This window comes from Eurosta solidaginis, chromosome 2 (genome assembly GCF_040869045.1).
Source record: "Eurosta solidaginis isolate ZX-2024a chromosome 2, ASM4086904v1, whole genome shotgun sequence".
Classification (NCBI taxonomy): Eukaryota; Metazoa; Arthropoda; class Insecta; order Diptera; family Tephritidae; genus Eurosta; species Eurosta solidaginis.
Window position 1 is genome coordinate 176,683,805 of NC_090320.1, and position 27,671 is coordinate 176,711,475.

At 37.6% G+C, this 27,671-nt stretch overlaps 1 protein-coding gene and 1 pseudogene across 4 annotated transcripts in view; one reads left to right on the top strand and one right to left on the bottom strand.

The window, feature by feature from the left end:
- LOC137240343 (probable G-protein coupled receptor CG31760) overlaps positions 1-27,671 on the top strand; it is a 1,391,529-nt gene that overhangs the window by 925,449 nt on the left and 438,409 nt on the right. The window lies entirely within an intron of this gene.
- LOC137240069 (uncharacterized) lies at positions 9,657-12,843 on the bottom strand (annotated as a pseudogene).

Here is a 27,671-nt window from a genome sequence, read left to right on the forward strand (position 1 = left end):
CTCTCAACTGCGAAAACCAACTCCCAAACTGTGTTGCAATAGTACGAAAACAAAAACATACATTTTTTGGTAAGAAATACGAAAAACGGAATAACCATACACTGAAGTCGAGTTTATGTTAAGCAACGCATTATTGACATTCATTTCGCCTTCACAAACATTTAATTATATGCAAGCCGATTCATTTTGCAATATATACATAAAAGTATTTAAAAAAGTATTTTTAAAGTATTAGCACTAGAGGAAGTAGTAGTAGAAAAACGTACTAATGCACGTTTCTTATACAATGGTGGGAAAACGAAACCCTTTTCGTTTTTGTTGGCAGTGTTGCCGTGAGCCTAGAAAGAAATGTATCAGTTTACAAATAAAAATGTTACCAATCGCATAAACAATAATTTTACCAGTTTTATTGTATACATAACTGCTTTCATTTATAAATTTCAAATTATGGAGGAATATTCAAATTTCTTCAGCTCACATACATATATCGTTAAATCCACACCGCAAAAATTGTTGGAGCATGTGTTGCATGTGTATTTAATTTACGGCGACCATTTTTCTAATTTTAAAACTTGCTTTGTTTATGATTTGAATCATAAAAGAACTTTTAAAATTACAACTAAAAATTCAGTTCGAGTTGTGAATCACAAAAGGACATTACATATTTGTGGCCTTTAGTGCGAGCGAAGCCGCCGGTAAATAAAGGCTAGTTTATCCTAAAACGCTTAATATTTGAACATAATAAGAGCGGTGGCAGCTCTATTTTCCACATAGCTTGGTAAATGTTAAATATATATTAAGCAAGATGAGCCGTGTTGTTGATGATGCTTATACTTATATATTATAGCGGTGTTAAAAACTGTAATTCGTGCGTCAAATTTTTATTAAATACATGTTTCGTAGTTTATTCACTTTATTGTATTTTGAAAATGTCTTTGGAATGTGAAATAAGTGTAAGTTCTTTAAAAAGAAAGTCAGGAAGTTTTAATAAGGATTGGACTATATAATATACTAGCAGACCTGGCAGACGTTGTTCTGCCCTAAATTTGGCCTATCTGCATACATTTTAATAAGCTTTTTCCGTCTAACGCTGCCCTACCCCTCTACACTTTTTCCTAATCTTTTTATTCGCTCCTCCCTCCGTTTTTTTCGCTTCATCTTCATCTTCGTCTCATTCTATCTCTTTCTTAGTCTCCTTCTCTCTTTTCCCTTCTCTCAAGTTTTTCTCCTTCTTCTTCATCTCTTATTGCCAGTCCCAGAGGGTGGTATGTATTTTGGTCCAGTCCCATTCCGAGTCTCAGTCCCAGTCCCACTCCGAGTCTCAGTCACAGTCCCAGTCCTAGTCCTAATCCCAGTCCCAACTCTGGTATACTTCCCGGGAAAAGGCATCGTAAATACTAATATAGGCAAATTTATATACGAAATTTCAGCCAAATCGAATAAGACGTATTTAAATAGGTATGTGGGTATTATTAATTATTGTCTTTATTTCGGCTTCGCATGCATATTTATCAGTTTTGCGAGGTTGATGCGACTAAATCGAATATCATAATGAACTTTAGAGCTCTCAGCAACAGCTTTCATTTGATATCCATATTGTATAAACACATTCTAGGGTACCCGGGTCCACGTTTTGGGCTATATCTCGAGACCCTAGCCTCCCAGTTGTATGAAAATTATCCTGTACTATAGCACTCATCAACAGCTTTCATTTGATATCCGTATTGTATAAACACATTCTAGGGGTACCCGGGTCCACGTTTTGGGCTATATCTCGAGACCCTAGCCTCCCAGTTGCATGAAAATTTTCCTGTACTATAGCACTCATCACAGCTTTCATTTGATATCCATATTGTATAAACACATTCTAGGGGTACCCGGGTCCACGTTTTGGGCTATATCTCGAGACCCTAGCCTCCCAGTTGTATGAAAATTATCCTGTACTATAGCACTCATCAACAGCTTCATTGATATCCATATTGTATAAACACATTCTAGGGGTACCCGGGTCCACGTTTGGGGCTATATCTCGAGACCATAGCCTCCCAGTTTGCATGAAAATTTTCCTGTACTATAGCACTCATCAACAGCTTTCATTTGATATCCATATTGTATAAACACATTCTAGGGTACCCGGATCCACGTTTTGGCCTATATCTAGAGACCCTAGCATCCCAGTTGCATGAAAATTTTCCTGTACTATAGCACTCATCAACAGCTTTCATTTGATATCCATATTGTATAAACACATTCTAGGGTACCCGGGTCCACGTTTTGGCCTATATCTCGAGACCCTAGTCACCCAGGGTATGAAAATTATCCTGTACTATAGCACTCATCAACAGCTTTCATTTGATATCCATATTGTATAAACACATTCTAGGGGTACCCGGGTCCACGTTTTGGGCTATATCTCGAGATCCTAACCTCCCAGTTGTATGAAAATTATCCTGTACTATAGCACTCATTAACAGTTTTCATTTGATATTCATATTGTATAAACACATTCTAGCGGGACCCGGGTCCACGTTTTGGGCTATATCTCGAGACCCTAGCCTCACAGTTGTATGAACATTATCCTGTACTATAGCACTCATCAACAGCTTTCATTTGATATCCATATTGCATAAACACATTCTAGCGGGACCCGGGTCCACGTTTTGGGCTATATCTCGAGACCCTAGCCTCACAGTTGTATGGATATTTTCCTGTACTATAGCACTCATCAACAGCTTTCATTTGATATCCATATTGTATAAACACATTCTATGGTACCCGGGTCAACGTTTTGGCCTATATCTCGAGACCCTAGTCACCCAGGGTATGAAAATTATCCTGTACTATAGCACTCATCAACAGCTTTCATTTGATATCCATATTGTATAAACACATTCTAGGGGTACCCGGGTCCACATTTTGGCTATATCTCGAGACCCTAGCCCCCCAGTTGCATGAAAATTTTCCTGTACTATAGCATTAATCAACAGCTTTCATTTGTTGTCCATATTGTATAAACACATTCTAGGGGTACCCGGGTCCACGTTTTGATCTCAAGACCCTAGGCACGTAGCGAAAAAAAGGTAGACGTTGGCCGATTCTCAGACCTACCCAATATGCTCACAAAATTTCATGAGAATCGGTTCAGCCGTTTCGGAGGAGTTCAGCCTCTAAAACCGTGGCAGAATAATTTTATATATTAGATAGAAATATGCTGTTTTGAGTATTTTCCCGGCAAGTATTCGAATTTTTCTCACCTTTTGAACCTTCCCTAGACCTCCACGAATATTCAAGACCAAGATAAGATAAATCCGTTCAGCCGTTCTCGAGTTTTAGCGAGACTAACGAACAGCAATTCATTTTTATATATATAGATGTGTCAACATAGTGGTGGTGAATCTCAATGTCTACTTTGCAAAGTTGCAAGTTTTTAATATTAGAAGGCATTATGAAAAATTTCATAGTGAATGTGATAAGTATTCAGACGAAGCACGATCAGAATTATTTCAGCAACTAACTTCTGAAGAAAACAGTGCTCAAGAGGTGCGGTCATTAATGATCGCATTTCGAAGCGTAAAGATTAGTTCAGCTGATAAGTGATCACGGAAACGGACTGTAGTTGCATTTTAAAAAATAGTTGGAGCCATGGCAGAACGATACAAGGTGGCAGCATGGGACAGCTGATTATACGCTTTTTTTATTTGATTTGATACATCAACTTCCGACGTAGTACGATTTTGACATTTGTCCATCGAATTTACAAAAACAAAGTACATGAAATTTTTATTTATGTTTGTGGGTATGTCACCATGCTGCCACCTTGCATCTGTTCCGCCCATGGTTGGAGCTTTACGTCAAATTGGTATCATTTGTCATCAGTTAGCTGAACGTATCATTTCCAAAGTTTTGTCAACTCAACTGACGTTCCAGCGGAGTCAACGGCTTGCCCAACTATTGCGCATCGGAAACGCGTCCACATTACATGATTTGGAAATTTGTTACTATATATAACATTATTTGCTACATTTTATTTGCAATAGATTGCTGCTGATGGATTTGAGCGCTATGCTATTATCCACAAAATGATTATTGGTAATCATCCCTTTTCAGTTGGGGACTTTATAAAATCTTGTATTTTGGAGGCAGTTGATATTTTGTCGAAAGACCATATTCACAAGTACAACCCAAATATGTTTGTCGCGTCGAACTATTGGTCGAAGGGTGCAAGACATGGCTAACGACTGCCAAATGCAGCTCGACCGAAAAATTTCTAGCTTTATATCTGCTTCGTTGGCTCTAGATGAGAGCACATATATTTCTGATGTTACGCAGTTAGCAATATTTATTCGGGGAGTAGATATTGATTTCAATATTACCGAAGAATTACCTGATTTGATACCTTTGAAAGGAACTACGACGGGTCGAGACATTTATGGTGCGGTTTAGATTGTGCTGTTAGAAGAGGGTTGGACTGGAGTAAAATCTTTAGTGTGGCAACTGATGGCGCGCCAGCGATCACGGGATGCAAGCAAGGATTCGTTGGGCCGGCTTAAGGCAAAATTTGCTTCCGAATTGAACCGAGATTGTATTGCAGGGCATTATTCGAGGGTCTTATTCGAGTGGATAGCTGACTTAGCTTTCTTAACAGATATTACCGAGCATCTTAATATTTTGAATTGACTTTGCAAAGGTAAAGTTAACTTTATATATGATTTAGTTGACGGAATAAGAGGTTTCAAAACAAAGCTCGAATTATGGGGTGAGCAGCTCGCAGTAAAAAATTGTTACTTCTTTCCACGTCTAAAGGTTGTTTCTCTGAACACTGCCATCGATGTAAAAAAATACTGCGAAGAAATTCAAAAATTACTGATGCAGTTTAAAGACCAGTTTGCAGTGATGGATACTCTTCAAGGAAAATTTGATATTTTTGTATTTCCTTTCAGTCAGAATATTCAAACAGCCGCGGCATAACTACAAATGGAATTGATAGAATTGCAGTGCTCCACTCCTTTAAAAAACAAGTTTTTAGAATGCGGGATGTGATAAGGTTATACAAAATATTGGATACGCAGAAATATCCAACGTCGCGAAATTTTGCTGCGAATATAGTTTCAATGTTTGGGAGCACTTACACATGTGAACAATTCTTTTCGAAAATGAATTTGACAAAAATTAAGTTACGAAATGGGCTTTCCGAAGTAAATTTCGCATCTGTGATGCGCATTGCAGCAGCAAATTCTTTCAACCCAACTATTGACTTAATTGTTGCTCAAAAACGAGGTGAATAAAAAAAATGTTAAAAAAAATAAATAAATAAAATTTATGACTTTTTACCCACTGTGCAGTAACAGATGTATAAGGCCAAATACTCTCTGTTTATAAATCTTATGTGTGTTTGTATATTATTATCTTCCTGTGTTCTTCGCCCTACATACCTGCACTTTATCGTGCCTCACCTAGCACTTAAATGTGCAAAGCGTGCCCGTATGAGCAAAAGGCTCATGCGAGCCGTTTTGCCCATCAGTGTTCTAGACTATTGGCTATATGTGTGCCAAATTTAATCCAAATCTGTCCAGCCGTTCTTGCGTGATTGAGGCACAAAGACAAACGTCTGAACATCCAAACATCCAAACATACAAACATCCAATATTTCCCATCTTAATATATAAAAAACACGTGTCACAACATTTTCGGGCGCGATGGACTCCTAAACTACTGAACCGATTTTGAATTTGTTTTGCACCCCGTGTGTAGTTTGGTCTAGCTTGAGAGATAGGATAGGTTATATCTCAGTTTATAGTCGCAATATTATTTTATTGCCATTTTTTTTTTTATTTGTTTATACGTAATAATAAAGTGTTACTTATACGCAGTGGCACTCATATTTTCAGGTGGTGCGAATATACTTCCGTGTAATTGCTTGGTGTTTAATTAAACAACCTGCTAATCAATAAAAAATATTATAGCGAATGATATCAAGTATAGCACACCACCAGGCCCGCCGAGAAGTTAGGGGAGGGGGGTTTCTGAGTAGGCACGCGATTTAGAGGTACTATGACATTTTTTTTAATTCAGGAGAGTCTTTAGTTGTGTAGAGGGTAATTTTCATACCCCTGGGTGACTAGGGTCTCGAGATTGAGAAAGAGATAGAATAAGACGAAGATGGAGATAGATGAAGCGAAAAAGACGGAGGGAGGAGTGAATAAAAGGATTAGGAAAAAGCGAAGAGGGGGGAGGGCAGAGCCAGACGGAAAAGCTTATTAAAATGTATGCAGATAGGCCAAATTTAGGGCAGGACAACGTCTGCCGAGTCTTCTAGTTTATAATATTATTAGATGTATTTAAAAAAGTATTTTTAAAGTAGTGGCATTAGAGGAAGTAGTAGTAGAAAAACGTACTAATGCCCGTTTCGTATACAATCGTGGGAAAACGAAACCCTTTTCAGACTTGTTGGCAGTGTTGCCGTGAGCCCAGAAAGAAAATATCAGTTTACAAATAAAAAAAGGTACCAATCGCATAAACAACGACTAATTTTACCAGCTTTATTATGAACATAACTGTTTTCATTTATAAATTTCAAATTATGGATGAATTTTCAAATTTCCTCAGCTCAAATACATATATCGTTAAATACACACTGCAAAAATTGTTGGAGCATGTGTTGCATGTGTGTTTAATTTACGGCGACCATTTTTCTAATTTTAAAACTTGCTTTGTTTATGATTTGAATCATAAAGGAACTTTTAAAATTACAACTGAAAATTCAGTTCGAGTTGTGAAACACAAAAGCGACATTACATATTTGTGGCCTTTAGTGCGAGCGAAGCCGCCGGTAAATAAAGGCTAGTTTATCCTTAAACGTTTAATAATTTGAACATAATAAGAGCGGTGGCAGCTCTATTTTCCACATATGTATAAGGCCAAATACTCTCTCTTCATCAAGCTTATTTGTGTTTGTATATTATTCTCTTCCTGTGTTCTTCGCCCCACATACCTGCACTTGATTGTCCCTCACCTAGCACTTAAATGTTCAAAGTGTGCCCGTATGGCCAAAACGGCTCGTATTAGCTGGTCTAGACTTTAGTAGAAATATGCGAATAAAGCAACGGAGAGTATAAAAGCAGCGCAAGCTGCGTAATCAGGAATCATTTTGATTTAAACACGCTGTTGGTTTTGAAGTATAAATGTTATTGTGAAAAACTCTAAAAGTAGTATAATAAAGACCATTTCGCAATACAGAATATTGGAGTTATTTATTCAACAGTTTAGCGATTCGAACGTTAGCAGAAGGTTTAGAATAAGCGGAATTACCCGGAATTCATTACAATTGGTGTCAGAAGGGGAATTGTTGAATAAATTCCAGAGGACAACAAGGACATGGCCAAGTTTAAGGAATTCAAGATTCTGCAACTGAAAAAGGAGTTGGAAGCCCGAGGATTGAATACTACTGGCAATAAATCCCAGCTAAATACACGACTAAGGGAAGCTATGGAATTGGAAGGAATCGACGTTGATGAACACAATTTTCATCCTGATGTGGAAGAGGCAACAACAAAAACGGAAGAGACAGTTAAGTAGACAGTTACGAGCACAGCCTTGACCATGATATTGGCTGCAATATCTGTACAAACATCGACAGTAACATCGAAGATTGAAGCACAGGAAACGCGTATTTCAGAAATGTACACAGGTTACATCCAAGATGGAAACTCAACTGGAAGAACAGAAAAAATATATGTCATCCCAATTGGAATCGCACGAGACACGCATAACATCCAAGATGGAAGCACAAGAGGAGCGCTTATCATTGCAGGTCGCACAAATGTCTTCGCAGTTAGAAGCACAGGTAACATCAAAGCTGGAAGCGCAGGATGCACAACCCGCTCAATTTCAGCAGAAGTCGGTGATTTAAAAGGTCGTATGGAGCAGTTACAACTAAATCGCGCAGCAGGTTCGGCGAGTAATCCAAAGGTAAAAACACCATCCCTTGACGGTTCTGTTCCTTTCCAGGCCTTTAAGCTACAGTTTGAGAAGACTGCAACAGTGAACAACTGGAATGCCGAAGACAAAGTTGCTGTTCTATTCGTAGCATTGAAGGGCCAGCAGCCGATATCCTACAGACGATTCCCGAGGGAGAGGGGAATAATTATGGAGTGTTGATAGCTGCCAACCAAATAGAGTTGCCAAATCGCTACCAAAAAGCTAATGAGACTTTGCAAGAGTTTTCTTCGGATGTTGAAAGGTTGACTCATTTAGTAAATGCGGACGCACCCGTGGAATACACCGAGAGGGTAAAAATCCAGAGTTTTATAAATAGCACACGGGACGTGGAAACGAAGCGAGCTACATACGCAAACCCAAAGCCAACATTCACAGAAACGGTATCACATGCTCTGATTTGGGAAACAGCGTCGCTCCACACGCCGTGTGGAAGTAGAAAGATCAGACTGCGTGAACACAATATTGGAGGCACTGATCGCAAAAGCTTAGTGAAAGAGTCATCAAATGCTTCAAATGCGGGAAGCCAGGTCACATTGCACGTCATTGCAATCTTGATCCTAGTGGTTCCAACATCATGCGTGGTCTTAAGAACAAAGCTGGAGGAGATGAACAAGAGCGAGTCAGATATAAAGATCGAGAGCTAGCTCCACCTGTGGAATGTCCCGTTATCTCTGTATCACAAATCGGAAGAAAATCGAGCAGCCTTACCGTCAGAGGAAATGTGGATGCCAAGGAGCGTGTACTGACTGTAGATACTGGCGCATCTTATTCCTTAATCCGATTTGATTTGGTCAACATGAGAGTTAAGCCATTCCCTGTAGCTTGTGTACGGTCACTGGCGAGTATAACCAAGTCAGGGAGAAGTGATATGTGAAGTATTTATTGGAAAGAGGGAGAATTTTAGAATAGCACCCCCTTCATATAAAAAAAAAGGTTTTATTGAGGTGAAAGAGGCGCTTTCCTAATCACAAATATATATAACTTAAAGTGCGCAGACTTATAGTTCAAAAGTTATTTGCTGTTAAAATTTCCAAATTTATCAAATTTCTATAGCAATTTCACTTTCAATTTCCACATCTTTCAAAACCTTTATCCACATACATATCTACATATGTATATAAATTGGCAACAATACACTTAAATTGCATTTTTGTATATTTAAAATTTCATTTTTGCAATGCTTTTACTTAATAGCCGTGTTCTTTTATACACGCGTATACGTTTACGTTTGCGCGTGAAAAAAACGCCTATCCTCGCTTAGATAATGCTTAGGAGACCCATCTAGCGGCTGTCGTTAAACAACTAGCTTCAGCAACAGGGTGTACCGAAAAGCGGAGACACAACCCTCTATTGTATTTCTCTGTATCACATATAGCTGAATCAGTTGTGATAAATAGTGGACGCGCATAGAATATATAGAATTAGTGCAGAGGGTGAAACATAGACATATATTTCAGTTACATCTGAGTATAATGCGTATTGAAATTTAGTAGTAATAATTTTATACGTAGCAATTTCAGAGGTGTATTTAAAGTTTGTCGCTTAGCAGTCCATATAAAGTTTAAGCGTAAACGTATATAGATGATAAAAAAAAAAAACACAGCTAAATATTACATTGCCACCTTTCAGTTAATAAAGAAAAAGGAAAATATATATTTTTACGAACTGTACGTGTATTTAATTGCCGCAATTAACTTCACGAATGGATGTTCGTGATTATTGCTAATTTTTTTTCTCCATAAATACTCACAGATTAAATCTGAAAAATTGTGAGAGTTATTGGTGTTGTCCTTCACCAAAAAGTGTTTAAACGCATACCACTCCGACTCAATCCGCTGAGTATGCGTGCCATCTTCCGCCACAAAGGGGTTGTCCGGATCGCTCTAGTTCACTTTGCGATGCTCATACCCATGCCATATCCAAACAGTCGTACGCTTTCCAAAAATCCATGTGTATCGTACTTTCTTCGATAACGTGCTATTTTATGAGTGGTATGAGAACCTCCGTGAATGGAATACTTCCCGGATACACCTCCATCCGTATATAGTCGGTACCTTCTTCCACAATCCACAACACCCAATGTCCTTCGACCCTTCGACCTGAAAAAAAAATTTTTTTTAACTATTTACGTGTAATATACTTTTATTACCTTTATTATATTTCCTTTTTCCGAATTTGCTCTCGTCGATCTGTACAATTATTCCGGGACCCCCAATCCTTCCCTGAGCTTCCTGCTGTGGTATTTGATATAGTACAACTGCCTCACGACAGTAGTTCTACCAATCGCTTTTAGTTGCACTAGACAGGACTGTGCCCTTGAAAAAATATTCCTTCCGGACTTGTGACTGCTGCCAATGACACGCGTATGCATACATTAAATAAAAAATATGTGCCAGACCAATTTTTGCGTTTTCAAAAAAAAAAAGTGCCCGTTGTCCTCGAAATGTCGGCCTTTGACCGGCATACCCCTTTCCGACATCGGAAACTTCCAACGGTGTTGTTTCCTCTGCATGATACCTGCATTTGAGTTTTATGCAGTCTACACTTCTTCTAGGTCAAAACTGAACCGAGTTTTTCCGCTAAGAGAATACACGACTCGCGTGTTTTACATTCCTCGTAAATCGCGAATAAATTCCACATCTCATTTATTTTTGATACCTTGAGAATATTTGATTTTCTTCCACTACTAAAATCGTCGTGTGTCACACCACTGTTGGTGGAATTGACATCATTGCAATCTAATAAGAAATCACATTTAACACACTGGAACAAAAATAATACAAAAACCTACCAACTGGAACTGGTGGCTTCGCGAACCACAGTATTTTATGAGTAGAATACCTTTCCCCGTAGGCGGTCTACGGCCGCGCTTATAAAAAATAACCCTTAGCCGGTCCAACACCGGCTTCGCGAACCACAGTATTTCTGCATAGAACACCTTTCCGTGTAGGCGCTTATGAAAAATAACCCTTAGCCAGTCCAACACCGGCTTCGCGAACCACAGTATTTCTGAGTAGAACACCTTTCCGCGTAGGCGCCCTCCGGCCGCGCTTATAAAAAATACCGCTTAGCCGGTCCAGCACCGGCTTCGCGAACCACAGTATTTCTAATTAGAACACTTTTCCTCTAAAGTGTGTAAAATCAGACGAATTTTGCAATGAAGACGAACCCACTGCACCATAAGATAATAATAGGGGGCAGGACCCCAGAATCCTATTACTACTACTACTGTTAATTTGTGGAAATGGATATGGTAAGACTGCACTTATTCTACTTGGTGTTTTTTAGATGTGGCAGCACAGGTTTGTAATGTCATAAAATTTATATACGTATACACATATAAAAGTGGTATAGAAATTTGCAAACTTTAACAACAAATAACTTTTAAACTGCAAGTTTTCGCACTTTAATATATATATATTTGTGATCGGGAGAACTCCCTCTTTCATTTGATACCAAAATTTAACTCCTAACTCGGGGGGTGCTAAACTAAATCGCTGCCTGGAAAGGTCACGGTTCTACACAAATTCGTTGTGGCGGAGATCGTTGATGAAGTCATAATTGGAGTGGACTTCTTAGTTGACCATGACATCAGGATCGACATGCAATGAAGGACTATGTGCTATAGAAACAATGATGTACCACTTAACTTCAGTTTGGAGAAGGGGTTCAGCAGTAAGCGAGTGCTGGTGGAGGAGATTCGAGAAAGACCACCAAAGTCAAAGGCAGTAGATCGGGCAAAGGCTGATGGAACGAATGGGCCAAACTAATCAAAATCAAAGGTACCTGCGAGAAAAACATTGGCGTTGACAAACCCAATTGGACGCACTAAACTGAATAAAAGAATTTTCCAGAAAGAATGCTAGGGTGGTTTCAAGCCAGCGTGCACTACTCTTGTGAAACGTCAAAACGATACTGATTATGCAAAGCCAATCTGTCAAGATCAAGCCCTACGAAGTAGTTCATTGGCCAAACAACAAACAGAGTGTGAGGGAACGATCCAGGGTTATGAGTAATAAGACGAAACACAGGCACGACAAATACAACAACTCGGAAGGTTTCTTGGAGGGATATTTGGTACTGTTATACAACCCTCACCGCCGGAAAGGTGTTCCATTCAAATTTTGGTGCAGTTGGGAATGCCTGTACAAAGTTGCGAAGAGGATCAGTGATGCCATCTACCGCATACAAACAATTGGGAAACCACGAAATAGAAGGTGCTTCATTTAAAGAGGCTAGCAGCGGTTGGATCGAGAGATTTGTCTGATCGGGACACACACAGATGTAGTTATCAGCCAAAGTTGTTACTCGCGCACACGCACATATGTTGCTCAATTGTCAAGCAGGAGATACAGCAGTTCTAGAAGGCGAAACGTTTAGACTTTAGTAGAAATATGCGAATGAAGCAACAGAGAGTGTATAAGCAGCACAAGCGGAGTAGTCAGGAATCAGTTTGATTTAAACACGCTATTGGTTGTGAAATATAAGTGTTATTGTGAAGTACTCTCAAAGTAGTCTAATAAAGCCCATTTTGCAATAGAGAATATTGGAGTTATTTGTTCAACAGTTTAGCGATTCGAACGTTAGCAGAAGGTTTGGAATAAGCGGAATTTCCCTAAATTCGTTAAAATACTATAAAAGCGCGTTTTTTATTTTAAACTTTATTTATTTGTATGTAACAGTCCTTTGCGCGCCTAGCCTGGAGAGTTACAAACAAACAGACAAGCGAAGCTAATTTAATATAAGCGTTAAAAACAAATTAGAGCATGATCTTATACTACCGTCCTGAGCAGGAAAACGTAAGCTTAACTTACTGGCTTTAAGAAATTCCAGTGCTAAAAACATTTATTCTACTACAATTAACCTTAATATTTAAAAAAAAATACCTTTTGAATATACTCATCCAAAAATAAAACAAGATTTTAAATTTGATGTACAGGTTTTTGGAATATCTTAGATTCCCTATGCAAAAAATCATTAAATCAATTATCCAGGAATTCTAAGCAGTATTAAATAAAAATTACTGCTTTTATTCTCCGAAATTTTATTCAACATGTAATACCTATTTCATACTAAAAATTAATGGAATCACAAATTTGTTATGTGAAATAAATTTTTTTTCTTGGAAAATTTCGTAGAGGCTCTTAGAGCCCGTATTGTGTACACACGTGGAATGCTGAGTAATGACTTATTTTCTTTTGTTGATTTTCCGACTATGTGGATAAATGATGTATATTGGAACGATTTTCCGTCATCCCTTGTCAAATTTTGTTTCGAAACAAATCGTTTTCGGCGTTGTGCAATCATCAGTGTCGATTTTTTTTTCTGATCTGTTGTTTTCGTTAGTCTTGTATTTATAGTTCTTAGGTAGATGAGCAGGTATTGTCAAATGGATGTTTGTGTATATTTATGTGCATGTGCTCTGTGTTCATTGAGAACCGAGGGTGGTTTATACTGATCGCTTTGCGTGGCTAACTGAGGCAGGTAAAAGTCAGTAATTCTAGTCGTTTGACCTTATTTGTGGGTTTATTGCTTTGGTGCGTTTATTTGTTGTTGTGTGTTTGTCTGTTGTACCTGTGTGATTGCTTTATTTCTTGTAAACAAGTCTTAAAGGTTCAAATATTGTGTCAGAAATTGTGTTTATCTGTTCGTTTATTATTCTACCGTCGAATGTTTTCAGTTGGTAGATTTTCATGTTTTCGAGTACGTTCAGACGTCGGCCTTTTGCTCGTCTGTTAAGGACCCTAACTGTTTTGTTGATCTTTGCTGGCCACCATGTGATTCGCGAAGTTGGACTATGGTATAATGTTTGGATTCCGTGTTTTTTTTTTTTAATCTCTAATGTGTTCTCTGAACATCGTTCTTTTTTGTCGCTCTGTTTGTCCTATGTAACTGTGTTGGCATCAGCATGTACGCTTGTATACGCCGTGGCTACTAACTTAGTGTTAGTTCTTAGTTCAGGTGTTATTATTTTATTTTTCATACATTTTTTTTGGTTTTTCATGCGTCCTCTGAGCTTATCTACTAGTGATTTGTTATATCCGTTGTTTCCAGCAATGTTATATATTACCTCAAGCTCTCTCTTATATTCTTCTCGTGTAAGAGGTGTTCTTTCAAGTCTAGGTACCAAATGCCTTAATACTGCATCTCTATGCTGTTGGGGGTGTTTTGAAGTATTATGTCTTATTGTGTCGGTGGCCGTTGGCTTTCTATATATGTATGTCGTAGTTATATCTTTTGGCAACTTTATCAATATTTATAGTGAGGTCTAGATAGTTCATTCCTCCGTCTTTCCCATTGTGAATTTTATATTCCCGTGCTGTTTTTGAGGTACTACAGTACAAGCTCTTCGTTGTTAGTATTTAAAACGCATATTATGTCATCCACGTATCTAACTTAAAATGACACGCCTAATTTGGACTTCAGTTCCTGTATGTACTTTTCTCCCCGATTTTGCATGAAAACTTCTATAAGAATGACTGATGTGGGACTTCCCATTCCAAGACCGTTTGTTTGTCTATATATTTTATTGTTGAATTGAAAATAGTTTTGACGTAAAGTGATTCTTAGCGTGTTTGTGATTTGCATACTTTTCACTTTGTTTTTTGTATTATGAACTATTGATGGGTATACATTAGACTGGGTCAAAAAAAAGTAGCCAATGTCCGCCCCTAAATTTGAAGATTATGTTGAGAGGGTTTCGGAAAAATTTTTTTTAATTTTTTTTTTATCCTTCGAAATACAGCCGAAAACGTTTTTTCGTTGTAATTTGGTTATTTGACTCCGATTTTTTAAATTTATATGTCATTATTTTGGCCTTGAGAAGCTTCACATTTCCGTTTAATGTCCTTGTAAGCTATGAAGTAGTTTTCACATGATGAGGTCAGCTAACAAAATTTTTTTTTTATTTTTTTGTTAACGCGTTCAGCAAATTGAAAAAGTAAAGGTAAAAAGTCAGAAGTCAGAGTCTGACTTTTCACCTCGTATAACAGCTGGTATACTAAATTTTTCACAAAAAGAATTCAGCCCTTCAAATAAGGGAAAAGAGCGGACCACGCCCACATTTTCGTAAGCCGAGTATCCTTCAATATCGTTTTTAAATATTTGGACAGTTTGTAAAATGGTGCCGATTTAGAATTAATGATGAGCCTCATTCGACTGTCTGGCTTGTAGATTTTTGGTTGCGCAATTAGTGGAGGGACCGAAAGGTTCATTTTGACCAATCTATGTGCGATGTTAGAATCTATTATATTTGTTGCATTTTTATACTCAGCGTGCTTTGCACACAGAGTACATTAACTTTGATTGGATAACGGTTTGTTGTACAGGTATAAAATAATCGAGATAGATATAGACTTCCATATATGAAAATCATCAGTATCGAAAAAAAAAATTGTTTGAGCCATGTCCGTCCGTCCGTCCGTCTGTCCGTTAACACGATAACTTGAGCAAATATTGAGATATCTTCTCCAAATTTGGTACACGAGCTTATCTGGACCCAGAATAGATTGGTATTGAAAATGAGCGAAATCGGATGAAAACTACGTCCACTTTTTATATGTATAACATTTTTGAAAACACAAAAATCGTATTATTTAGTAACGTGTGGACTGATATTGAGATTCTTGATATAAACTTGAAAAAAAAAATTTAAATGGGCGTGGCACCGCTCACTTGTGATAAAATCAATTTTACAAATATTATTAATTATAAATCAAAAATCGTTAAACCTATCTTCGGAAGAGAGGTTGCCTTTACTATAAGGAATGCTTTGAAGAAAAATTAACGAAATCGGTTAAGGACCACGCCCATTTTTATATAAAAGATTTTTAAAAGGGTCGTGGACGAATAAAATAAGCTATATCTTTGAAAAAATAGCTTTATAACAATGGTATTTCATTTCCCAAGTGGATTTATAACAATAAATAGGAAAATTTTCAAATTTAAAAAAATGGGCGTGGCACCGCCTCTTTTATGACTAAGCAGTTTTCAATTATTCGGAAGCCATAACTCGAAGAAAAATTAACGGATCGTAATAAAATTGGGTACGCAAATTTTCCCTACAGCAGGAAATATTTCTAAAAAAATGGACGAGATCGGTTAAAGACCATGCCCTCTTTTATATAAAAGATTTTTAAAAGGATCGTAGACGGAAATAATAAGCTGTAATAAGCGCTTCCCAAGGCAGTCGGTTCTATGTACCGGAGCGACTCGGGATTTTTCCCGACCAAGGACTGTCATTTCAGTGTAACCCCATTTAATTTGTTGCGTCCCTCCCACAAATTGTCATCCTCCCAGCAGCTCCTTGCAGCAGGACTGCTCCATATTCTTACTCCGGGAAGGCATCGAATCCAATCCGGGTCCGTCTCCTGACCCCGGTGCTGAGAAATGGTTTTGCTGCATCTGCCGGAAAAGAATCTTTTTAGGACGGTCATACTCTGTTCAGTGTGTCTCGTGTAAGGGATGGTTGCATCGGACAGGTTGTTCTGGGCTTGATCCCAAAACCCGACGTGCACGTAACTTTTATAAATCTTTTGTGGCTCCTTGCTGTTCACGCCCAAGGGCGTCCCGTAGTCTACGTCTAAGCGTCCCCCCCCCCCCCCCCCCCCACTACCTTCCAGCAGCCCCGCTGCTCAGCAAGCCACAACAAGTACCCGCTGCTGCTCGCGCCCCACGGCGCCAACAACTCAAACAGCTGCTACCACTCATAACTACTACCTTCGTAGTAGAGTCGGTAGCAATGCTGAGCATCAGCCCTTACCCCCGTCTTCTCCCCCCCCCCCCCCCCCCCCCCCTCTTGTCCGGCAGCAATCGTGTAGGTCAGGGAAACATACTCTTAGTCCCTACCTCCGTTTGCACCGTTTGCCAGCACAGAATATATATGTTTGCGACATCCGCCCAATGCAGCTCCTGCTTGCCCAAGGACGCCCAGTCCCAGGGCCACAACAGCAATTGCGTCCTGGCCTTCCACAACCCGGGCGTAGTCACCCGTCACTTACCCCCAGATTGGCGGCATCTCCCTTTATGCACTTCAGAATTCTGCAGTTAAACTGTAATGGACTAACTGGGAAAATTACGGAGATAGTCGAGTTCATGAAGCGGCACAACATCCGCATTGCTGCGATTCAAGAGACTAAACTCACAGCAAAATCTGCATTGCAGACCTGCTATGGGTATAATGTCCACAGGAAAGACCGCGAGAGCGGAAATGGTGGCGGCCTCGCGTTTATCATACACCACTCTGTGCAATATTATATATTTGATCCTGGCATCGACCGCAGGGACAATGTCTTAAAACGTCAAGGCCTATCTGTCCGGTCAGGCGATGCAAACCTAGTAATTCTATTATCGTCGTGAAGGGACGTGATTGCTTTGTGCTGTGGGGTGCGCGCTTAGTATACACGACTAAAAAGCTCTTGTTTGCAACAAGGATTAATAAAATATTGTTTTTAAGTGTTTCATACACATCTCCGCAAAATTTTAACTATTTAAAAAATGAACTGTGTAGTGTGCAGAGAAAAGGTTGATCGCTTTGATTTAACAAAAATTAAATGCAGATATTGCAATAGTTATTTCCATGGCCTGTGTGTCAAAATGAACGCCGCGGAAATAGAGTTCATGAAGACACAGAATGTGAAATATCGCTACAACCAGTGCTCGTCTGAGCGCCGAAACTCTTTGAGTCGAGATACATTGGCACCAAATCAACCTTTGAAACAACTAACTAAAACCAGTTTTTCAGCTGAGCAGCTACAACAAAATACCACACAAAATTCCAATAACACAACAAACCAAATGCCAATTAGCGGCACTACGGTAAATGCAGAGAAAAGTGATAAAAACATAACACTTGAACTCTTGTATAACGAGATAATGAGTCTCAAAGCAATAAACATTGATTTTTTGGAGACAGTAAATAGACTGAAGGGGGAGAATATCGCGCTGAAAGAAAAAGTCGTAAAGCTGGAACGTCAAGTGAATTGGAGTGAGCAGAAGCGACTGGAGAGAGACGTTGAAATTGTTGGGATTCCTAACATAGCCACGGACAAAATAGACGAGTGCATTGGAAAAATAATTGTAAACGCTGTGGGTGCCTCTATGTACCGACGTGTGTCGTACGTACGGACGTTTGTCGTACCAGAGAATTTAAACACAATGAGAAGGCGTTTTTTCTAGATTCCAACTTTTTTGCATGTGAACACGTCTTGCACTTCACCACACACAATCCAATTTCAATGTTAACCAGTTAACAGTAGAAAAATCTCTGTCAACAGTTTCAGCTGGTGTATAAATTCTCTAGATTTTCTCTTAATATGATTTCTTTGTGGGAATATAGGTATTTAGTAGGATTAATTATATTTAAATTTTATTATTTGTAGCAATATATTTGCATGTTTTATGATTTAATATGAATTTGAATTTAATTAATATAATTTAGAAATTTTAAAAAAGGTAAAATAAGCTTAATTTCAATGGTAAATGGAGGGTTGAAAATGGCCTTGTGGCGTGCAAATTCGTATATACGATCAAAGTAGCAGATAAGACCACATGAAAGTCATAGTAGGTTTGGCGCACCTGTTAGGCACTCGTTTAAGGCTGCAGGTGTTTCAGGCTCAAACCTCAGTAAAGTTTATTTTATATATTTTTTTTTATTGATGGAAAATCCCGTTAACATATCGAATTATGAATTTTCGATAAGCAAAAGCCGAAAGGTCGATGTCATTTTGCTTATTATTTACCAGGCGCTCATAAAAATTGGCGCGTGTGTGAAATGTATGAAAATAGTTTTTTGGCTTTCGTACGCACATATGCTATTCCTTTTACGCATGAGACTATACCATACAAAACTTCATATTTCCATTTCTGTTCTGATATTTCGAAGTTTCGAATGAGAAGAAAAAAATCTTCTTTTTCCTCGCCGCCTTCACCTGACCCACAAACAAAATAGCAAAAGCGAAATATTTTTGAGGTCGTTCGCACTTGCAAGCGCAATGTATAGAGTTGGGTCGTTTCGTTCTGAACTTGTTCAATTGACCGGGTCTCTCAACTGAACAAGTGAACTAGATCTTCGATTTCGGTTCTATTTGTTCTTTTAGTTCGTTTTACCTAATGTTATTCTTTCTCTCTTCTCGTTCACGAACATTGTAAATTCATACATACATACGTAGAAATTCACAGTGAGCACGAATGTCGATGATGCCACTTATGCGATATGTGTGTATATATTTATGAAACACATCTTTTGTAAGAAACTAATTATTACATTTATGTTCATATTTACAATTTGTGCCTGTACTCTTTCAAATTCCTCGATCTTCCGAAATTTGTAAATTTTTTTGAAGTTAATTATACATATGTATATATATTAACTTATTTATTCATAACACATTTAAATATACCTACACAAAGCATTGCTGCATACACACCCCCTCTATACTTGTTGACTTTTTTCGTCGATCTGAGCGGCAGTGAACAAATTAGCTTGAAAAAAAGGAACAGATGAACAAAAAGAACGAAAGAACCGAATCTCTGAAATGAACAAAAAAGCGCAACTCTAGCAATGTATTCGTAATTATACATGGTCAGTTGATCAGGTCAGAATAAGGTAATCAAAGATTTGAAACGCAAAATAGTCAAAAACGGAAAAAATTGCCAAAAATCGGCGGAATTTTTTATGAACTTGACATTTGCACTTTGTAAGGGTAGAATTAAAAGGGCTATAAAACTGTATACTTGGAATATTATTTCAAATTACAGAAAAAATGATGTAATTAACAAATATAATAAGCAAAATGACATCGACTTTTCGGCTTTTGCTTATCGAAAATTCATAGTTCGATATGTTAACGGGATTTTCCATCAATAAAAAAAAAATATAAAACAAGCTTTACTGAGGTTTGAGCCTGAAACACCTGCAGCCTTAAACGAGTGCCTAACAGGTGCGCCAAACCTACTATGACTTTCATGTTGTCTTATCTGCTACTTTGATCGTATATACGAATTTGCACGCCACAAGGCCATTTTCAACCCTCCATTTACCATTGAAATTAAGCTTATTTTACCTTTTTTAAAATTTCTAAATTATATTAATTAAATTCAAATTCATATTAAATCATAAAACATGCAAATATATTGCTGCAAATAATACAATTTAAATATAATTAATCCTACTAAATACCTATATTCCCACAAAGAAATCAAATTAAGAGAAAATCTAGAGAATTTATACACCAGCTGAAACTGTTGACAGAGAATTTTCTGCTGTTAACTGGTTAACATTGAAATTGGATTGTGTGTGGTGAAGTGCAAGACGTGTTCACATGCAAAAAAGTTGGAATCTAGAAAAAACGCCTTCTCATTGTGTTTAAATTCTCTGATTCTATGGTACCGTTTTTGAGATATTTGCAATTTACCGTTATTCGATAAAACCAAAAAGATGGCTCCCTTTAATTACACATATCTCACGAAAGGGTTAAGGTTTACAGAATCGGAAGGACAATAAAATTTGCTATAAATGCATCCTACATTGTTTTTTGCTCAGCCAAATAGTTTTCGAGATATTAGCTTATGATTTCAGATTTTTTTTTTTTTTATGAAAAAATATGAAAAAAAATTACTCGTTGCGAGGGCAGCATTCCAAAACCACAACTTTTTTCCAGATATTTTTCCTTTACGTAAAGCTCTGTTTAATTAGAAAAAAGATAAGGTATCATCGAAGAAAATCGATGCAAAACTACGTAGGTTATAAGCGATCAAATAAAAATACCCAGGTTGTGCAACTTCAATGTATGTATACATACATATATTAAAGGTATAAAGTGCAAATGGGATATTATCCGAATAAACGAATAACACCATAACAATGATAATACTTTTTCTTTGAATAAATCAAATAGTACTTTTAATACTCGAATTGTTTTATAGCAGGTAGAGTGCTTGCATCGAAAGGAAGAGTGGTTGGGTTCGAAAGCTGCTGTAGGCATGTAGTTATAAACATGTATTTCCGTCACTTATGGGTAAGTATGCAGGTAGATTTTCAAAATTATAAGACACAGAAAATTTTTAAAGCCTCCATCTAAAGCAGGTAGTATTTTCTTTTCCCGGCTTCGTATATGTAAAAAGGAACCTTTCTGTCTAGGTAAGATTTGATTTTTTCAATTTTATTCTTGTTCCGAGTATAAATATGAGTTAATGCGCCTTGAAACTTCATAACATCTGCAAGGCTCGCCGGAGATAGTTCAGTTCATAAGTCAAATTTCAAAACCGTGATTTAGTAAAAAAAAAGAAAATGAGTAAAAGGACGCGAGAATTTGAGTGTAATAACGATCCAGATATGTTCTGTTTCATGTGTGGCCAATATACTATCATAAGGCGCGACGAGTGTTCTCAGATCATATCAAAACTTTATACTCCAAGTATTTTGGCATTGAGCCTAAAAATGCTGAAAAACCATGGACACTGAACACTTTGTGTACATCGTGTCGAGTAGAATTGATTCAGTCGGAATCCGGACAACAAATAAAATTTGATACACCAATGATATGGAGAGAACCTACTTGCCATTCAATAGAGTGTTATATATGTCAAACAAAAGTACTTGGCGTTGGAAGGTCAAGAAGAGTAACCTATGCCAGCGTACCTACAGTGATATTGCCAGTACTACATTCAACGGCAGTTGCGGATCCAGTTCCATTGTCAACAGTAACATCTGAGTGCGGGGAATCAAGTTGTACTGAATTTCGCATGGGAAAGGAGAGAAACGTTCTATCACAAGCACAACTTAATGATTGGATAAGAGATTTGGAACTATCCAAGGAAAAGGCCGAGATCCACACTTCTCGTATGCAACAATTTAAATTTGTATCATCCGATGTTAAGGTGATATATTATAGAACTCGTCACGAACCATTTTCCAAACACTATACCAAGAAAGACAGTATATGCTACTGCAACGACATTCCTGGTTTATTCAAAGAGTTTGGTCAAACATATGATTCAAAAGAGTGGCGATTGTTCATAGACAGCAATAAACTGAGTTTAAAGGCTGTATTATTGCATATTGGTAACAAAAAGCCTTCTATCCCGCTAGCACATGCAGTAGATACAAAGGAAACCTACGAGGAAATGCAAAAACTACTCAAATTTTTTCAAATATGAAGAGCATGATTGGAAAATATGTTCTGATCTCCAAGTCGTTGCAATGCTATGCGGTCTACAAAGTGGCTACACCAAGCACTGCTGCTTCCTCTGCAAGTGGGATAGCCGAGCTCGTAAGGACCACTACGTCAGAAAGGATTGGCCGGAAAGAGTCGAGTTTACCGTTGGTGTGGATAACATCAAATACACCCCTTTTGTCAAGAAAGAGAAAATCATACTTCCACCCTTACACATCAAGCTCGGTCTCATTAAAAACTTTGTTAAGGCTTTGGACAAAGAAGGTGAAGCATTCGACTATTTGAAAACAATTTTTCCAGATATTTCTCAAGCCAAGATAAAGGAAGGTATTTTTGTCGGACCACAAATAAAAAAGTTGATCAACAATAATCAATTCAAAGGACTACTCTCATCAGTTGAGGCAGCAGCGTGGGAATCCTTTGAAAACGTCGTTGCTTCTTTTCTCGGTAGACACAAAAGCCCTAACTACGAGCAGATAGTGAACGACTTAATCAATAATTATGCGAAAATGGGTAAATATTAAAGGCTTATTAAAATTAATTTCCCAAAATTCTATAACTTGTTTACCTAACTAATATTTTCTTTCCAGGCGTAAATATGTCGTTCAAAATTCACTTTCTGCACTCACATTTGAGCTTTTTTCCGGCAAATCTTGGCAACGAAAGTGACGAATATGGCGAAAGGTTTCATCAGCAAATGAAATTAATTGAAAATCGATATCAAGGATTCTGGGACGTCGTAATGATGGGTGATTACTGCTGGTTTCTCATAAGAGAAACAGATCCTATGCTGAATAAGCGTCAAAGTCGAACACATAATTATTTCGACTACATAGTAAAATAAAATTAAGATAAAGATTGTTAGAATATAGTACAAACATAAATAAATTAAAAAAAAAAAAGTTAAAAATATGGGTAATTTCATTCATAAATTGAACTTTTAACTAAATAGAAACAGAGCATAGCTAGATATTTCACTCTTCTTTATACCATACATACGTTTTTAGGTATACGTTGAAATTGCGCTACCTGGGTATTTTTATTTGATCGCTTATAACTTACGTAGTTTTGCATCGCTTTTCTTCGATGATAGCTTATCTTTTTTCTAATTAAACAGAGCTTTACGTAAAAAAAAATATTTGGAAAAAAAGTTGCGGTTTTGGAATGCTGCCCTCGCAAAAAGTAATTTTTTTCATATTTTTTCATAAAAAAAAACAAAAATCTGAAATGATGAGCTAATATCTCGAAAACTATATGGTTGAGCAAAAAACAATGTATGATGCATTTATAGCAAATTGTATCATCTTTCCGATTCTGTATTTGCAATTGCTTGACCTGTTCGTGAGATATACGTAATTAAAGGGAGCCATCTTTTTGGTTTTTTCCAATAACGGTAAATTGCAAATATCTCAAAAACGGTACCATAGAATCAAAAATGAACTCGATTTTTGAAATCAGGGGGTGGTTTTACATACGAATTTCATAACGGCGTCTCTGGTAAATTTTGGCCGTCGACCAGTGTAACTTTTAAATGAGGCGCAAGTTTTTAAGATATATCTATCGTCGCACTATTCAGAAAGGGCCACAAGCTGCCACAACTCTCCTCCCCTCCATTCATACATTGCCCCTACATATGTATGCACATACAAACCAATATTTGTCAGATATTTGAAATTTGATTTCATATTTTTATATACAGAATTACATACATTTTATATCTGTGCTCCTAATACATTTTCCTGAATACAAGGCTTTTTTTCGTGTCATTTGAATTCTACAGCATTGTGTGAAAAAACAATATATGGTTTGACCCTATGTACATTCAACTTGTTTCTGGTTTTGTATGTTGATTATTTTACTGCGGCTTAGTTTTATATCCCCTTGCTCCTGCTGCTACAGATAACGTTTTGAAAGATTATTATATAATAATTAAAGTAATAAACTAATATACCATATTTCGCGAAGCAACCCTTAGGGTCTATAGTAAGAAAAGCCGCCTTTGTAATTGTATGTGAGCTCGTTTACAATATTCCCAGCTCTTCAAATTATAATTGAAACGTGTATGACGATAATACAGGGAGAAGAATGCTGCTTTGTACGAAAATGAAATTAAGAAGGTAGGATATACACACATATGTATATTTTGTCTCTTCCCTAAACTGGAAAAGAAAGTAGGATAGATATTCAAACAAATTAGAAAAAGTACGAGAAATGTGAAAGAGAAATGTTTGCAAAAGTTATGACGAAAACAGCCTTTGACTTGAAGATTTCCCTTTTGAATTATTGTTACAGGTCAATATGATATCTTATCAATTTTATTTTCATACTTGTTTTTAAACTATCACCATACAGGTAAATAAAATTATTTCTAAAGTTTCTTTTTCAAGAGTCATTCGATTTTGACGTTCAACCAAAATTATAAGGCAATTGGTGGCTGAACGTCAGAGACTCGACCAGAGAAATGGGCTCGTGTTTAACTGCTCAATAACATAAGGAATTGCAATAAATCGAATTTTGATCAAATGGGCGAAATTTAATAAGTTTTAATTTGGGGTCTTACTTTATTGCACAACACTGTAAAGACAATTTTCATTGAATTTCGTTCATAATTACTTACACGAAAATTCTGAGCTCCTGATATATTTTATTGAACATTTAAAAGAAACCAATCAAATTAATTGGCAAATATCACAGATACACTACTTATATGTGATGCCTTTGTAACCGAAATATACATTAACCGACTAACCCCTAGTGAGCGGTTAATCGACTAACTGTAAATGGGCGGTTAACCGAATAGTCTAAATGTTTTGATTACTCGAATACTGGTAGTCGACTAATGACATATTCGAATAATTCGGTTAATCGACTAACCGAATACCAAGAGCCTTACTACACCCCGTGCTCCCAAAATAAATTGTGCATTTTGATTTTAATCTCGGTGTATTTTTTCGACGTTACAGATACGAGTAAAAGTGCGTGCACACTAAGCGATGCGACACGTAGTGACAAAATATTCTTTGCATGTATTCTTATGGAACCTTGCACATATAGCGACAGTCGGACGACACGCACGACACGAATGCCGCGAATATTTTGTGGAACGTGTCGCTACGTATCGCGTCGGTTAGTGTGCACGCACTTTAACTCCCAAGTGCCGTGCGCCGCCCCTACGTCCATTCAAGTGACATCTAGTGTCCCCGAAGCTCATAACTAATTAAAAAGTGCAGTGAATACATTTCGTTAGCTTACGGCGTTATTATGTATAATGCAAAGCGACGCAAAGAGTCACTTTCACCCAAGTGAAACCAAATTTGTATCATATAAGAGCATTCATTCACTTCGGTGACCCTCCGTGACTATCGGTGACTATAGGTGATTGTCTTACTTTTTTTCGTATTATATAGCGACGCAAAGTGTCACGAACACTCATTTTTGCTGTCAAAATATTCACTTGCTTCTGGGTCGCGTTTACTTCATTCACTTCGCTTTTTTATTGTGGTTTTTTTATATAATTTTTGAGTAAAAACTGAATAATATTAACATTTCGTGAGAAAAAAGATTGAAATTTTCCATAGACAGCCGATAAAGGTTATATTGAGAGCTTCATTCAATGTGGATGCATATTTCTTCAAATTTTACAGGAATAAAAAAAGCAAAACCTATAAAAATTATAACCAGGGGCCCAAATTGTTATTCCTTTTGTAATAAAAGTCCTTTAGAAAAAGTTAATGGTGGTATGGCCTAGAAGGTTCAATGGTCATATTAAATCGTTCCCGATATGGTCGAGCTTGTATCTTAGTGGTGCTTGTTTCCGGAACATACCGGATATATATCCGGTAAAGGACCGTCAACAGCGATAACACTCCCCGAAACCCTCGGGGAGTTTCTTTATCGTTACAACAACAATTGGCTATGGTTTTTCGATAACAAGTTTCTATTATTAGTAGCAAAAATTGTAGTGTCCCTACAGGTTTCAAATCCAGATATTTGCGATAATGAATTACATTTGGACTAACCGTATCTTAGTTATGGGGTCGCACTTTTATTCTGTTCTTAAAAAATAGAAGTCCGGATTTAACTTTTATTTTCGGCCTTATAAAATAAATGTCCGGATATTTTTTTTTTTTTTTTGTAGATTTTTTTGAAAAGGGATGCATGATTCGTCATGAAAATGCTATCGGTATCCCCGGAATCCCATACACTTTCACAAAGGAAACGTTTTAACCGGACTTTTACGAGTCAACAAAAAAAAAAAATACCTATTAAAATGAGTCACTGATTAGAACTAACAGTTATACTATGGTTTTGTCACTGTTTTATGTCAAAAACTAATTATGAGTAATAGGAAAATAATAATTGTATTGTGGATTTTTAATAACTATAATAATTATACCTCCGTGCTACTTTTTTTTTAATTTTCTTATAAATCAGTGATTCTGCTGATTCTAGAGCAACGTAGTAAATTAAGCCACAAAGGTGTATCGCAAATTATCTGTCTCGTCGGCAAACATCGATACAATTCAGGTACGCAACATCTAAGCCCAGAAGAGTTAAACAAGGGGTACCACAGGGTGGTGTCCTATCCTCGCTTCTGTTTAACTTCTACATATCGAATCTCCTTTCGCCACCAGAAAGAGTTACCATTCTATCCTACGCCAATTACTGCACGATAAAGGCTACAGATCCCGGACCACCCATCGATGAGCTAGGTAATAAAATAAAAAACCATTTCCTTATTTACAACATGGACGCGCCACATGTCGACCATATTGAACATCCACGTCGATGGCATCACGCTACCGTCTGTCTTACACCCAAAAATCCTAGGTAAGACGTTCGATCAGGATCTACATTTGGGAGAGCATGCAACCGAAATTATCCCTACAATCCAGAGCCATAATAAAATCCGAATATTCCCTTGCCGGCAGCACTTGGGGTAAAGATAAAGAGACGCTCATTACCACTTACAAAATAATTGGCCGGTTTCTTGCATGCTACGCGTCCCCGATATAGTCGCCAAGCCTAAAGGCTACTCACTGGAAGAAAATAGAGGCCTGCCAAAATACTGCCCTCAGAACCGCTACGGGCTGTCTTCTTATGTCCCCAGAACACCATCTACATAATGAGGCGAGAGTACTCCCCATTAGGAAGAGAAATGAAATGCTAACCTAACAGTTTCTGTTGAATAGCCAGAAACCTGGGCATCCCAACAGACATCGGATTGATGAGACTACACCGCCCAGGGGCTTAAGGGGTCATCTCCATAAGCATTATGAGGAAATACGGCACCTGAGAACACACCCGTATGAAGCAAAAAAGCACAAAGAGATCCTCAGTGATATCCACAAACAGGCGTCGGACCTCTATGCCAGGAATTGCCCAGAAAATCCGGTACTCAAAGAAAAATTCCCAGAACTAGAGGAATTACTCACTCTCCCTAGGGAAATGCACGTCACTGTAGCTGAACTTCGATCTGGGTACTGCAACAGGTTAAAC